The sequence below is a fragment of the Schistocerca americana genome, chromosome 4 (assembly GCF_021461395.2).
Source record: "Schistocerca americana isolate TAMUIC-IGC-003095 chromosome 4, iqSchAmer2.1, whole genome shotgun sequence".
NCBI classification, from domain to species: domain Eukaryota; kingdom Metazoa; phylum Arthropoda; class Insecta; order Orthoptera; family Acrididae; genus Schistocerca; species Schistocerca americana.
In genome coordinates, this window is record NC_060122.1 from 383,011,401 (window position 1) to 383,028,250 (window position 16,850).

Here is a 16,850-nt window from a genome sequence, read left to right on the forward strand (position 1 = left end):
TCGTCATTTTTCGTCATCATTTCTGTGCGAATGTCACATGTTACTTCTGAAATTCTATCGATAAAAACTTCACTCAGTTTACTTTTTTTGTTACAGTTGATGTCCTTTCCCTTATCGAACACCTGAGCTACCGCCCCGTCTCCACTAGACCAACAAGCCCGGCGAAGAAAGTCACTTATATTTCGCTTTGGACATAATACGTTGGTCAGAAAGATAGTATCAGGTAACACCCTCTAGGACCCCATCAACCAACTACACACACGTGGAGTTGCGCTCTACCAAAACTACTGTTCGGTAGCTATGGTACAGTACATAATCGACGTAGTACATGATAGGATTACCGACAGTATTGGTAGCATTTGTAAGGAAAGAGATATAAATGAATATGTAAGAGGATAACTGGTAGCCGACGATTTCTCTACAGTCTTTTGTTTGCGTGGTTGTTTGTTTTGCACATAATTAGAACCGCGCGTCATTCAGTATTAGTAAAATTGTGTTTTGTATCCCTCAGAACATAAATTGTATTACATACGTAATAGAAAGTAGCTTCTGCCCGTTTATGTAACCAAAGCAATTGCTTTTGACGTAAATACAGTTTACAGTTTATGATAAGAATATACAATACATATAATTATTATTGTTATTTTGTTCTCGACAGAATATGCTTCATTATAATTAAAGGCACGAATTTTCTGTCATTACTGATAGATGCGGAAGTTGTTTATGAACAGTAGGAATATGTTTTTAAGTAAGTTCGACGAAGTATTGAGGAGATGTTTGATATATTTTTGTGTTGTGGTGTTTTTTTATGTTTTCTGGGGTCATATGATAAATCTGTATTTTTTTATTTTTAGTACGGTACTACATCCCTCTATTATACACAACAAATGAACAATTTTTGAGTCAAACCTGAATCAAACGTTGACAAGTTCAGTTTTGCTATAAATGCTGTTTATTTTTAAGTAATAGACTATGAGAAAAAATGTTCCCTTGGATACGCGGCCCTTTATACATTGTCACTCACTTCCCAAATGGTTTACTGCTTTTTGTTTTTAAGGGAATCTAGTAAGACACTGATTGGATATGTAAAGGAAGCAATCGTTACGAGGTAACGCCCGACAGGTGTGCAACTCATTTAACGTGCAGGTAACTGGGGTACGACAGTAACTCACCAAATCTACTAGCTTACTTATGACAGTCTACGGTAGACTACGGTATTTTTACAACCCTACGCGCGCGCGCGCGCGCTCGCGCACGCACGCACGCACGCACACAAACACACACACACACACACACACACACTTACTCTCTCTCTCGGTTGAGATTCCGACGCACTCACGCAGAGATTACTGCTAATCTACTTCAAACTCTCGTTACTGGAGACTAATGTAACAGTGAAACTGTAGATTTCCAACTAGCCTTCCATGGCTGTGCTTAGAGAAACGAACACGCCGCCGAGAGCTGATACGACTTCGTCACGCTTCGTTACACGCCGTCGTCTTTCACAGGCATTGTGCTTGTATGATGTAACGTTTGCTGTGACCCACCTCGTGGTAAACCTTCCGACACGACGCTGACGGATCCCAAGTACGAGCGCTGCAAGTTGCTGGCCAGGCGGACAACTGGACAATACATGTCCGAGGGCGTCAGCTGACTGATAAGGTTCGCTAGTCGGAACACTGCCGCAACAAGCCAATGATAACACACGCTGGACACGACTCCCTCAAGGACGCGCTTCGCTATCTCGAAAACAACGACGTCACACCTTCTGCCACTGTCAGTTAAACAACGTGACGTCTGATCTGGAAATTGCATCATCTTCAGCAGCTGCCAATTTGGAACATTTTCTTGTGTTAGTGTAATAAATTTTTAGGGATGGTATGAAAGTGAACGAGTAATGATTATCCAATATTGAGTGGCATGGTTGCATCAAGGCAACAGGAAGGTTCAAAATCTATACGTAGTCTCAATAGCAAAATCCCCAGGTAGTATGATAATACCTCCCTGGAGCAGAGGTGCATTTAGTGCTTGCTTCTGACTGCAATCGGAATTATTTGCAAGCCACTGATGGAAAAAACTGCACTTAAGTTCGCAACATTCTCATTTCTATACTACACAGATGTTTCTAACTCAGCTGATGCGTGGGTGCCAGTTGCAACTGTACGCTGTGCGCATCACAGCGGGTCAAAGGGACTGTAGCACTGAAACTTGCTTATTTATTAAAGGAAGGCTTGCGTTGGTACACTTACAGTGTGACCAAAACTTAAGGATCGGTTTTGTCGAGTTATCGTAGCTCCGTGGTTCAGAGATTTCACTCGTACTCAGAAAAAAACGAAAAAAAACATACATATTCTCATCCGAATATCCCGATTGAGATTTTCCACGTTTTCCCTAAGTCCTTTAGGCTAAATCTCACACCCCATCATTATCCAGTAACTGCGCATGCTCCGTTCGTAATGATTTGGAAGGGACGATAAACGATAAGGCTAGACTGTGTTTTAAAGAGGAGGAGGCCATCAGCTTTCATTATTAACTCCGTATCACCACCCTCTGTAACAGACAACTATTTCATTATAAACAGTGCGCTAGGCCAAAACCTCAAAGTTTTCATTCTTCAGTTTATTTACACTAATGAGACAAAGCATTATGCCCATCTGCTTAACTACCTATTTGGCCGTCTATTCTATGTATCAAGGATCAGACAGTTTGTTGGTAGGTTCGTGACGTATGTGGCACTATATGTCTACGCACAGGTCATGTAATTCGCGTAAATAACAGACCTCTGATTTGCGTACGCAGTGATGGTGCCCTATAGCAACCCAGATGGGTTCCACAGGCTTTACATCAGCTGAATTTGGTCGCCGAGACATCAACGTGAGTTCAGTATAGTGCTCTTCAAAACACGGTAGCATGGTTCTGGCCCCGAGACACGGACGATTATACGGCTGAAAGATGACTTCGCCGTCGGGCAAGACATCAAGCATGAAGGTTCAAATGGCTCTGAGCACTATGGGACTTAACTACTGTGGTCATTAGTCCCCTAGAACTTAGAACTACTTAAACCTAACTAACCTAAGGACATCACACACACACCCATGTTCGAGGCAGGATTCGAACCTCCGACCGTAGCAGTCGCGCGGTTCCGGACTGCGCGCCTAGAACCGCTAGACCACCGCGCCCGGCAAGCATGAAGGGATGCAGATGGTCCGCAACTGTGAGGGTGTCTTCCATTACTACCACGGACCCCATTCAAGTGCACGAGAATGTCTCCCACAGGATATTACTGCTCCCACCAGCTTGCCTCCGTGGCGCGCTGCACGTGTCGAGCCGCCGTTCATCCCGATGACGGTGTTTGTTGAGAAGACAATCGAGCTAGTGTAGCAAAAATGTTATTCATCCGAACAACCGACACGTTTCCATTGATCGACAGTGGAATTCCGATGGTCCCGTATCCACGGCAGTCGTTATTGGCGATGTCGTTCGGTCAACATTGTTCAAAATGGTTCAAATGGCTCTATGCACTATGGGACTTAACAAAATGGTTCAAATGGCTCTGAGCACTATGTGACGTAACTTCTGAGGTCACCAGTCCCCTAGAACTTAGAACTACTGAAACCTAACTAACCTAAGGACATCACACACATCCATGCCCGGGGCAGGATTCGAACCTGCCACCGTAGCAGCAGCGCGGTTTCAGACTAAATCGCCTAGAACCGCTCGGCCACAGCGGCCGGCGGGTCAACTTTGTAATGTATATACAACCAATCCCGCAGCAGCGTGCAGCAGCAGCGGCTGAAGCTTATTGTTACTAGGAATGAATTTAATAAACAAAGAGTTGGCTGTTAACTACTAAATAAGTTGTGAGAAGGGATTTCGTAGTTTAACTCTATTTAAAGACTTCAGAATCATTATAACCCATGACCAATAATAGAAAATGACATAGGTGTCAATAATGGCTGAGTGCTAGATTGACAAATTATTTCAATTTAAAAGGTACGTTAACATTTAATAACCACAGCTGATATATTAATGAGATGTGGAGAATAATTATTGTTATTTGAAGGATGAGGAAGCTTCTTTAACTGACTAGCAAAACATGGGATTATCGAAACTCAGACTAACAATCACGAGCCTAACCCTGCAATTGCTTCTGCGCTATGTTTGCGAATTTTACCTTGAATTCCATCTTCAAGTGTGGTGTGGTAAGCCATCTAGAACTCTCCTGGCTACATAAATGAAATCAGCCCTTGAGTGTGGTAAGATCTGCCATCACCGATGTGAGGGCAGCGTGACACGTCTTTTGTCTCCGAGCTCTTAACCGACACTACTAGTTTCACTCTCGCAGACAGACCTCGTCTCACAACAGTGCTTCGGATCGCACTCCCATGTTTCGCCTTCAGATTGTTGTTATCGATATCTGAGTGCTTACATAATGCAAATAATAGCGTTAAGTTGACTAAATTGTTTTCAGTGTAGCGGGTAGTTCTGACACACTCCTTACAACATGTGAACACGTAGGAACGGTCTGATGCAGAGCTTTGAAACACTAGTGCATGTACCAGCATTGTGCTCTTTCGCCAAAGATGCCACAGACCACCATCTATCCCAGCCGACCATTGTGGCCGAGCGGTTCTAGGCGCTTCAGTCTGGAACCGCACTGCTGCTACGGTCACAGGTTCGAATCCTGCCAAGGGCATGGATGTGTGTGCTGTCTTTAGGTTAGTTAGGTTTAAGTAGTTCTAAGTGTAGGGGACTGATGGCCTCAGATGTTAAGTCCCGCAATGCTTAGAGCCATTTGAACCATCTAACCTACTTTACAGGGCAGACAAGTCTCCGAACTCCGCATTCTGTGAAGAGTCGTGGACGTCCGACCATTTAGCGCCTAGTGGTGGTTTCACTGTCCTTCTACCTCTTCCCGTAGATGCTCACGACACTACCACGTTAACATCTTACTAGCTTTTCCGTTTTCGAGTTATTCGTTCACAGGCTGTGCGTGATACTAATCAGCTCTTTGTCATAGTCCCTTACCTCAGTGGATTTCCTCATCTGCAGACTATATCTTCACTAGTGCTACCCACTCCGTGTCCCCTCCGCTTACACTTTTGTAACAGCATCACGTTCACTCAACGCCACCACTCAGCATCGAACGTCGCGGTGGGCAGTGCTGACAATGCTTATCGCTGTAGATTGATAGTTTTTCATTTTTTATGGATCATGTCTGCGCCAACTCACTGTGAATTGGATCGTGTCAATAGGTTTACAAATAACACGCATTCTATTTGTAAAAACATGGCTACATACTGATAATTTAGGGATTCCGTGTTGTTTTCTTATCTTCATCTGTAACAAAATTTGATGTATGTAACGCAACCACGTACCTTATAAACTATCCGGACACCCCTGTTCAAGACTCACAAGAGGAGGAGGTGTACTTGGAAAAGGCCGGGAGATACGGGAAGACTTCAATTAGATTACATCATGGTCAGACAGAGATTCCGAAATCAGATATTGGATTGTAAGGCGTACCCAGGAGCAGATATAGACTCAGATCACAATATAGTAGTGATGAAGAGTAGGCTGAAGTTCAAGACATTAGTCAGGAAGAATCAATATGCAAAGAAGTGGGATACGGAAGTACTAAGGAATGACGAGATGCGTTTGAAGTTCTCTAACGCTATAGATACAGCAATAAGGAATAGCGCAGTAGGCAGTACAGTTGAAGAGGAATGGACATCTCTAAAAAGGGCCATCACAGAAGTTGGGAAGGAAAACATAGGTACAAAGAAAGTAGCTGCGAAGAAACCATGGGTAACAGAAGAAATACTTCAGTTGATTGATGAAAGGAGGAAGTACAAACATGTTCCGGGAAAATCAGGAATACAGAAATACAAGTCGCTGAGGAATGAAATAAATAGGAAGTGGAGGGAAGCTAAGACGAAATAGCTGCAGGAAAAATGTGAAGACATCGAAAAAGATATGATTGTCGGAAGGTCAGACTCAGCATACAGGAAAGTCAAAACAACCTTTGGTGACGTTAAAAGCAACGGTGGTAATATTAAGAGTGCAACGGGAATTCCACTGTTAAATGCAGAGGAGAGAGCAGATAGGTGGAAAGAATACACTGAAAGCCTCTATGAGGGTGAAGATTTGTCTGATTTGATAGAAGAAGAAGCAGGAGTCGATTTAGAAGAGATAGGGGATCCAGTATTAGAATCGGAATTTAAAAGAGCTTTGGAGGACTTACGGTCAAATTAGGCGGAAGGGATAGATAACATTCCATCAGAATTTCTAAAATCATTGGGGGAAGTGGCAACAAAACGACTATTCACGTTGGTGTGTAGAATATATGAGTCTGGCGACATACCATCTGACTTTCGGAAAAGCATCATCCACACAGTTCCGAAGACGGCAAGAGCTGACAAGTGCAAGAATTATCGCACAATCAGCTTAACAGCTCATGCATCGAAGCTGCTTACAAGACTAATATACAGAAGAATGGAAAAGAAAATTGAGAATGCCCTAGGTGACGATCAGTTTGGCTTTAGGAAAAGTAAAGGGACGCGAGAGGCAATTCTGACGTTACGGCTAATAATGGAAGCAAGTCTAAAGAAAAATCAAGACACTTTCATTGGATTTGTCGACCTGGAAAAAGCGTTCGACAATATAAAATGGTGCAAGCTGTTCGAGATTCTGAAAAATGTAGGGGTAAGCTATAGGGAGAGACGGATCATATACAATATGTACAACAACCAAGAGGGAATAATAAGAGTGGACGATCAAGAACGAAGTGCTCGTATTAAGAAGGGTGTAAGACTAGGCTGTAGCCTTTCGCCCCTACTCTTCAATCTGTACATCGTGGAAGCAATGGTGAAAATAAAAGAAAGGTTCAGGAGTGGAATTAACATACAAGGTGAAAGGATATCAATGATACGATTCGCTGATGACATTGCTATCCTGAGTGAAAGTGAAGAAGAATTAAATGATCTGCTGAACGGAATGAGCAGTCTAATGAGTACACAGTATGGTTTGAGAGTAAATCGGAGAAAGACGAAGGTAATGAGAAGTAGTAGAAATGAGAACAGCGAGAAACTTAACATCAGGATTGATGGTCACGAAGTCAATGAAGTTAAGCAATTCTGCTACCTAGGCAGTAAAATAACCAATGACGGACGGAGCAAGGAGGACATCAAATGCAGACTCGCTATGGCAAAAAAGGCATTTCTGGCCAAGAGAAGTCTACTAATATCAAATACCGGCCTTAATTTGAGCAAGAAATTTCTGAGAATGTACGTCTGGAGTACAGCATTGTATGGTAGTGAAACATGGACTGTGGGAAAACCGGAACAGAAGAGAATCGAAGCATTTGAGATGTGGTGCTATTGAGGAATGTTGAAAATTAGGTGGACTGATAAGGCAAGGAATGAGGAGGTTCTATGCAGAATCGGACAGGAAAGGAATATGTGGAAAACACTGATAAGAAGAAGGGACAGGATGATAGGACATCTGCTAAGACATGAGGGAATGACTTTCATGGTACTAGAGGGAGCTGTAGAGGGCAAAAACTGTAGAGGAGGACAGAGACTGGAATACGTCAAGCAAATAATTGAGGACGTAGGTTGCAAGTGCTACTCTGAGATGAAGAGGTTAGCACAGGAACGGAATTCGTGGCGGGCCGCATCAAACCAGTCAGTAGACTGATGACAAAAAAAAAAAGTAATGTGGGACTTAGAGGCGTGGAGTATTGTGTAGTCAGTAAACAACCAACAAAAGCACAGTGGGTCGGTCAAGAACTTCGAACGTGCACTAGCCACTGGATGCCACCTGAGTACCAAATCCATCAGGGACATTTCATCCCTTCTAAAGCTGCCCAATCAACTGTTTATTGTATGACTGTGAAGTGGAAACGCGAATGAACAGCCACAGTTAAACCAAGGCGAGGCAGATCGCGCACTGATGACGGACAGAGGTCATCGAGCATTGTTGTATAAATCAGCGAAGGAATCACTCCTGGGGTCCAAAGTGCTTTGACAGTCCAGCTAGCACACTGAGTCAATAACAAAGAGTTAAGAAGAAATTCTATGGCAGCTCCTCATAAAACCCAAATTTCTGTAGTGAGTGCTTTAGGGGGTGAAACGAACAACTTTACTGGACGGTGGATGAGTGGAAACGAATAATTTGAAGTGATGAATCGCACTATACTCCATGTCAACCGATGGATCGGTTTGGAATTTGTGAATGCCTGAAGAAAGATACCTGTCATAACGTGTAGTGACGGAAGAGGTGGTGTCACGATATGGTGTGTTTTTCTCGTTAGGGTGTGCCGCACAAGAAAACGTTAAATGTGGAAGAATATGTTTCAGCATTGTCTACTGTCTTCAGTGGAGGAACAGTTCGGAGACAATGGTTGTTTTTATCAACATGAGGAAGCACACTGTCATAAAACAGCATCTGTGAGGCAATGGTTTGTGGACAGTAAATTTCCTGAAACAGACTGGCCTGCTCAGAGTTCCGACCTGATCCCAATGGAACATCTTTGCGATGTAGTAGGTAGTCGACTTTCCTCTAGATCCCAGCGGAAATTTCTCTGGTTCCTGCTCTTGAGAGAGAACTGACCGTCATTCCTTCACAAACATTCAGACACCTCATTCAAAATATTCTCAGCAGAGTAAAAACTGTCACAAATGTGAAGGGTGGACACACCCGATATTACTGTCCACTGATCGGCTTATACTGCCGCTGCTGCTGATTATGAGTTTGAGGAGGCTAAATATCTAAAGGACTGCTGATCCATTGCCTCGCCCCCCCCCCCCCCTCATCCTCTCAAAAAAATGGTTCAAATGGCTCTGAGCACTATGGGACTTAACTACTGAGGTCTTCAGTCCCCTAGAACTTAGAACTACTTAAACCTAACTAACCTAAGGACATCACACACATCCATGCCCGAGGCAGGATTCGAACCTGCGACCGTAGTGGTCACGCGGTTCCAAACTGACGCGCTTAGAACCGCACAGCCACACCGGCCGGCTCATCCTCTCAAGATGGAATCATTGTCTGCCTCTAGAGTAAATTCTATGTGAATGTGTGAGAAAGTTTTTTAAACGTTTGCGTAGCGTTTATCTGAGGCGTGACATGGGTAACAGCTAGTTGTTCACCTGTTGAGATGTGGGAATCCGACTAAAAAATTCATACAGGTTATCCGGCGACCAGACTTCATCGTCAACCTGCTGGGCCGATTGTAAACGGGGCCAGCGTGCCTCCCCTTCCCAGAAACGCGCGTTTTAGTGCAAACAGCTATCCTGGTAGCTTTGCACTAATTGGTGTCTAGATACATCTGATCAGATAGTGTACATACTATCTATTTAGATATTAATGCACGCAGTAGAAGGATTTGTCTAGCAGAAATTATTTGATTTCTTTCTAATATTTCCATTATTTACTACCACCTCCAGTACACAAGGTAGGTGATATGATATTTTTATGGCTGCACGTTTCATCCTTTCCGAACGAGAGTAAATTTAAGTTACGCCTAGTGGAGGCTATTTGGCTCGTAGTATTATACTTGTGAAAGCTACTAACAAGTTCAAATTATTCTTGAATTTTCACAATTAACTTCATAAGCGGGACAGTGTATTATGCGGTTATTGTGACTATGTCAATTTTTTTAAACGGTTACCTACATGAAGTTCGAGTGTGGGCACTACATAATTTCCTTACAGTGCATTTCTGTGCAATTAATCTTCGGTGTATGGGTAGAATTGTCACAGAGGATTATTCCATGACATCAGTGAGTATAACTACGAAAGTAATCTAATTGTGCAGTACTTTCATCAGCAAAATCAGTAATTGCATAAACAGGCTTGACAGTGTTAGCTGATATGTAAATACGTTGACTATTGCAGCACTAATCATGCTACAAGCGAAATGATTTTCATTATCTCCCTTGACAGTGACGTCTGCAAAGAAACTATAACAACTTTAATATTGTAGATTACAGCTTTTACTACTTAGAGCAATACTAGAGATATGCATCACCAATTACACTAGAGGACAACTGGGGTATTCCATTTGCTGAGAAACATGGGTTAGCTGGCTTCCGACATTCAAGAAGTAGGCCGTACAAATAACGAGGATTTCCTGGAATCCTAAGAAAACGCTGTCACCTCTCGGATGCCTGTCCTTGCTGTTCTTTGCGTCCACAAGGACTGTGAAATAAAAGAAAACGAGAATGACTGATTACTTTCCGGCTACCTTGAGGAACGAACAAAGGAAAAGGCGTGCAGCTGCTCTTTAGGCCTGATGCGTGATTAGGCGGAACTCTATTTCAACCGTCGACGCCTACGGTTGTTTCTCCGAGGAAGAGTAAGATTCAACTAAGTTCTCCGCGAATGCGTCCTACACATGCAGCGAATTTTCAAACCACTGAAGATTAAGCTCAATGGTGTGTAGAATGTTCTCTCAGCCCCTCAATTTTTTGTTTTGTTTCTTTGCGTTGGTTAAGCACTTGTTAAAGTTTATGAATTACGGATCATCTTTGATGTCTTAAAGGAGGAAGATGCCAAAACATTGTAAGAGTCCATCGAAGTCGAGGTCGCCAGAGACGAATCACAAACTCTGGTTACACAGGAATGAGGAAGTAAATCTGCGCTATCCCATATTAGTGAACCATCCCTGCATTCGGTTTATATGATAGAGAGAAACCGCGGAAAACCTGAATTTAAGTGTATTAGCAGTTTCGTGAACGATATTAAAGATTACTGGTTTCACTCTTAGTGCTGTGCTTCCGGGAATTTAGTTGGGTTGTTTGCATTTTAAGAACAGTGCTTCAACGACAGACCAAGTCGTCTTCATCAGGTACTACGAGTTCTGCTGCAACGTGTACTCCTTATGTGGACTCCAACCAGTCTGATTAGGATCTACGCAAGAGGATGCTCAATAGCATGACTCACAACACCTGAAAAAGACTAGGTGGGTCGTCGAAATACTGAACATAAAACGGAAACAAAAACTCTGCTGAACAACTGCAAACACAAGCATGCTTAGAAAGCACGATGGTCTCTCTTATTAATTTTAAGCTGATGAGCTGCTTAATAACCCGTAAATTCCTAGCATGTAGCCATGATTACAAACAAATAATATATATGTATTCTGTAGAATGATTGGTTCCACAATTTTGATAGAAATTGTTCATATGACCTACGGGACACATAATTATATACCTTATTCTGCAAAGTTAACTATTCATTCATTCTGTGTCTCTATTTCTGTCTCTACAATATACGGCTCAATCCCTGCAATATGGCCAGCCGTCCACACCCACATGGAGTGGGCGACTATGCAAGCCTTTCATAGACAGCGGTATGGAAAATCACAACTCTCAAGGCATCTGTAAGCACTCCAGGGAAATGCCTTGCAAACATTTTTAGATTTGAAACTTCCTGGCAGATTAAAACTGTGTGCCTGACCGAGACTCGAACTCGGGACCTTTGCCTTTCGCGGGCAAGTGCTCTACCGTCTGAGCTACCGAAGCACGACTCATGCCCGGTACTCACAGCTTTACTTCTGCCAGTATCTCGTCTCCTACCTTCCAAACTATACAGAAGCTCTCCTGCAAACCTTGCAGAACTAGCAGCCTATGCTGTGGCTAAGCCATGTCTCCGCAATATCCTTTCTTTCAGGAGTGCTAGCTCTGCAAGGTTTGCAGGAGAGCTTCTGTAAAGTTTGGAAGGTAGGAGACGAGATACTGGCAGAAGTAAAGCTGTGAGCACTGAGCGTGAGTCGTGCTTCGGTAGCTCAGATGGTAGAGCACTTGCCCGCGAAAGGCAAAGGTCCCGAGTTCGAGTCTCGGTCGGGCACACAGTTTTAATCTGCCAGGAAGTTTCATATCAGCACACACTCCGCTGCAGAGTGAAAATCTCATTCTGGTTTTTAGATTTCTTTACATTCTGTCGTGCAGCTGTCGCTTCTAGCGAGTGGGGGGCAGGGGGCGAGGGGAGGGGATGGTAGTGACTACTTTTGGCTAAACTTGTACCGACGTGCGGCTAAGTATAGTGAACATCACTTGTAGCGTCTCATATAAGTTTTTCTATAAACGATGTTTTATGAATGAGAATACATTGTGTCCCTGGTCTTTTAGCGTTTTCTCCATGCAAAAGCAGCAGCACTGTTAACTATTATTTTGTATAACGATAAAAGAGGTGCCTGGTAGTAAGAAGTAGCATTACGGGATTTCTAGGACATGCGACGTTCAGTGTTGCTTGTAAGATGGCTATTTTTTGATGATGTTACTGGATGTGTTAATATTTGTTAAGGGAAATGATATATTTGAAGACTTATGGACAGAGAAACAGTTGTTAGGCAACAGTATCCGTGTCTGCGATGGCAGCTCTCTGGAGTCGCAGAATCTTTGACAGTCAGCAGTGGCCAGCTACGGAGTGCAGCAGATGGGGATTCGTTGAGTGTACTTTTGGAACTATGTGAGTCGAAAATATATTACGAAGAATAATGACTCAGAAGAATAGTTGGATACCATACAGACATAAAAAAAGCTTTTGAAATGAGGAACAAGGTATCCTTTGATGAGGTAAAAAGTTTATTTTTGTTTTTGTAGCCATGTGTTGTTGGTCTACTTCACGCTCGTTTTTGATAATTATTCTGTTGATTGATCTTATGAGTTAATTTCCGATACCATGGAAGTTGTTAGATTAAATGAATTTTCAAGTTACAGTCTATAATTGCTATTGTTTGATAAGTTCCTTCCTAACCGAAATTTCAGAACTTATAGTTAATTCAAGTGTTTCATTGACATTCTGTGTCAAGATTATGAACAGTTTCCCTGGACCAACTGCAGTTAGTTTTTAGCAGTGTTTTGTTAGCTGTTGCGGAGTCTTGCTCTGTTGCAGTTTCTGCCAGTACTTCATTTTGCAAGTGAGATTCGTAATACGTGATTGTTTCATTTCCTTTGCGCAATGGAGGTTCTGTCAGTTTATTTTTCCAGGGCCATATGTTAGTGCCGAAAATTTCGTGTGTTTTAATTTACTTTCTTATAGAGGTCGACATTACAGGTTTTTTTATGCAGTTACGTTTTTTTAAACAAGTCGCACTGACCAAATGTACTGAGCGTGAAATTATTGTTTTGCTTCTGTATTTGCCGTGTACCTCCTTCCACCAGGAAGGAGGTACACGGCTCGTGTTGTCTGTAGTTCAACCATGCGTAGATGGTCAATACCGCGGTTCGATCGCGTCCGCATTTCTACTTTGTGCCAGGAAGGGTTCTCAAACACACTCAGTATTCTTTTCAATTTCATGTAAGTGATGTGGCTTGGAGCTCAGTAGCACATCTAGGTTGTTAGTTCACATTCCCAAGTTTGTGTTCACGATAGCACACACAAGTAGTGTCTTGTGTACTATATAAAAAGGGGTATGTAATTTTACGTAAAAGATGGAAAACCTGCGTAAGATGACTGTAATTAACATACACACATCAAAAAATGTTCTGCATCACCCCCGCTCCCAGAACTGCTGAAGATAGATGTTGACTGTGGATATTACATCACAGACACACTCCCTTTGACTGTTCAGAGATGTCGCTAAACCCGCCCAACGATATAAACCACCATGCATGAGCACCGCCTATTAGACGGAAAGGGTCCGACAGCCGATCAGTTCCAGTCATTCCACCAGGAAGAAGGTACACGGCTCGTGTTGTCTGAAGTTGAACCATGCCTAGACGGTCAATACCGCGGTTCGATCGCGTCCGCATTGCTACTTTGTGCCAGGAAGGGTTCTCAACAAGGGAGATGTTTCCAGGCATCTCAGAGTGAACCAAAGCGATGTTGTTCGGTCATGGCGGAGATACAGAGAGACAAGAACTGTCGACGACATGCCTCGCTCAGGCCGCCCAAGGGCTACTACTGCAATGGATGACCGCTACCTACAGATTATGGCTCGGAGGAACCCTGACAGCAACGCCACCATGCTGAATAATCTGAATAAAGTTTTTCATGCAGCCGCATGATGCGCAACTTTACTCCCGACGTCCATGGCGAGGTCCATTTTTGCAACCACGACACCATGCAGCGCAGATGGGCCCAACAACATGTTGAATGGACCGCTCAGAATTGGCATTACGTTCTCTTCCCCGATGAGTGTCGCATATGCCTTCAGCCAGACAATCGTCGGAGACGTGTTTGGAGGCAACAACCGGGCCAGGCGGAACGCTTTAGACACACTGTCCATGCCACCAGCCATAAACTGCAGGCGGGTCATGGCCCATCGAACATAGGCCGATGTAAGGTGGAGCGTACACTATTAAGTTAAGTAGTGGTTTTGACTTTGTACATATGTACTGTTTGTGTTTTCCTTTCCTTTGTCGTTTATAACTGTTTAGCTATGGTGTTCTTTTAATCATTGACAAAGGTCTTCTTAGGCACTTGTGGGTTTTATTGTTGTTCTGAGGAAGGTGTAGTTATCTACGCTGAAACCTGGGTAAACACTATGTGCTTTTCTCGCAATCGAGGCGGGTTTTTAGTTTTTTAATATATTAACCAACGATTGCTGACGCGCTGCGATGTTGAAGGTTTTTTCCTCTGTGGCGCCTTCATCTTTCCGAAAGCCATTTTTTGTACATTATCTTTGTCAGCAACTTGGATGCATGAGCCAGCAAGCTGACTGTATGATAATCATAGCGCTTGTTGGCTCTTGCAATCTTCGGAATTGTGTGGCTGATGTACTCCCGAAGGTCTGAGGGTATATCGCCAGTCTCATACGTTCCACACGCCAACGTGAATAGTCGTTTTTTTGCCACTTCCCCCAATGGTTCTGCAGCACCACATCTCAGACGCTTCGATTCTCCTCTGTTCCGGTTCTTCCATTAACCATGATGCGTCACCATACAATGTTGTGCTCCAAACATACACTTTCAGAAATTATTCCTCACACTAAGGCCTATGTTTGATACTAGCAGACTTCTTTCAGACAGGAATGTCCTCTTCGCCTGTGCTGCTCTGCTTCTTATGTCCTTCTTCGTCCGACATCATTTTACTTCCATGGTTGTAGAATTTCTTCATCTATTTCGTGGACGCCAGTTTCGATGTTAAGCTTATGGGTAACTTAATTTCTGCTTCTCCTCACTACCTACTCTGAATCTGTAATTTGCACTCATTACACTGTTCATAGCATTCAACAGATCCCGTAATAATAATTCACTTTCTCTGAGGATAGCATGCTGATGTAGTCTAAAATCGATACAACTATGCATAAGCGATCCTTGGCTAGTCAGGGATGTTAATAACCAAAAGAAGACTCTGATACATGCTACCAGCATCCGAGAGAACTGGAATCTGGCACTGGAATGTGGGATAATGAACTGAAGGCTCCGGCAGCATCTTCGACACCACGAGTGCTACGGTAAAGTATCGGTGCGGTACTGCAATCTCGTAGCAGGTTCGTACCTGAACCATTAGTAGCCAACACTCTCAGAATAAAAGTGATTCCAGTCAAAATTGACCTTCTACGACAATACAATTTATTTTGTGCTTTCCTGCAGTTAGTTCTTCTATCCCAAATAACAACAGCACACATAAAGCAATGCCTCAGTTAGGCTTTATTGTTACCATATTTTATATGTTTATTCAAAGAAGTAATTCCTAAAGATTTATCTACAGGTTTATTGGCTCTCAATTGAACTCAGTATTAATCAGAATCATGCTGCACTGCTTTTGGAACTTTATATTTGAAATTAGGAATATTGCTGGCCAAATACGTTACACATTCTTAATTGACAGTTTGCTCTTCATTACTGCCCTGCGTTCTTAGGTTTTTTGACTGCGAAACATAACTGACGTATTTTCGTTCTGACATGTATACGAGAATGAGTGTGATTCCTTCTTTCACCTCGGTTACTGGAATACTCTCTTTGACATTCTGAAGGTAGAAGGGATAAAATAAAAGGAGAAAAAAGGTCTCTAGCTTGTACAGGAACCAGATGTCAGTTGAGTGAGTCGAAGGACATGAAAGGGAAGCAGCGATTGAGAAGGGAGTGACACAGGGTTGTAGTCTCTCCCGATGTTATCAATCTGTACACTGAGCAAGAAGCAAAGCAAACCAAAGATAATGTTGTAAAGAAAGGTTAAGGAAGTAAAAACAATGCGGTTTGCCGAAGACTTTGTAATTCTGTCAAATACAGCAAAGAACTTGGAACAGCGTTTGAACAGAATGGACATCGTCTTAAAAAGATTTTGTAAAATGAATATCAATAACAATAAAAATATATTATTCTCTAATTCTAGGAAGGATAATAAATGCAGACGGTTTTGCAATACTTCTCAAAATCTGACAGAAGTAGATATTGAAATAAATCTTCTAAGAAACAGTAAATATAACTGGTCTGAAAATTTCAGCTCCAAAAAAGAAATCAAAATTCATGACAAATATAAAAAATGCACCAAAATTCATAGAAACAAAAACGGATAATAAGAGTGAGAAAGCAAATTTAAATATTTTGGAGAAACTAGACAACGAAATGGACACCAAAAATTTGCTGTAGATGTAACAGTTAATAAAATGGAGACGGGACATTGCTTGGCAAAATATATTTACAACAATAAATGCATATTTTGAAAATCACAACTAAAACACCATACCACACTGGTACGACCAGGATGTTTAAACGGGTGTGAACACCTAACGATGAAGTATAAGATGGACAGACTAGAGGTACTTGAAAGACGGATTGTTAGAAAAAAAAATGGGTGCAATACAATCTACAGATGGCTACAAAATGAGAATAATAAGGAGATCTACAAAAATAGGGTGAAAATACCAGAAGTAATGACTAAAAAAGACTAATATTT

The 16,850-nt window shown here is 42.5% G+C and overlaps 1 protein-coding gene across 3 annotated transcripts in view; it reads right to left on the minus strand.

Annotated features, from left to right (window-relative positions):
- Positions 1-16,850, minus strand: part of LOC124612734 (uncharacterized transporter slc-17.2-like) — a 507,667-nt gene that overhangs the window by 206,410 nt on the left and 284,407 nt on the right. The window contains exon 1 of one of the 3 annotated variants that reach the window (XM_047141111.1): positions 1,548-1,643. The exons of the other annotated variants lie outside the window; for them this stretch is intronic. The gene's annotated coding sequence lies outside the window, so the exon portion shown is untranslated. Of the gene's footprint in view, positions 1-1,547; positions 1,644-16,850 lie in introns of those variants that run through there. 3 annotated transcript variants of the gene reach the window in all.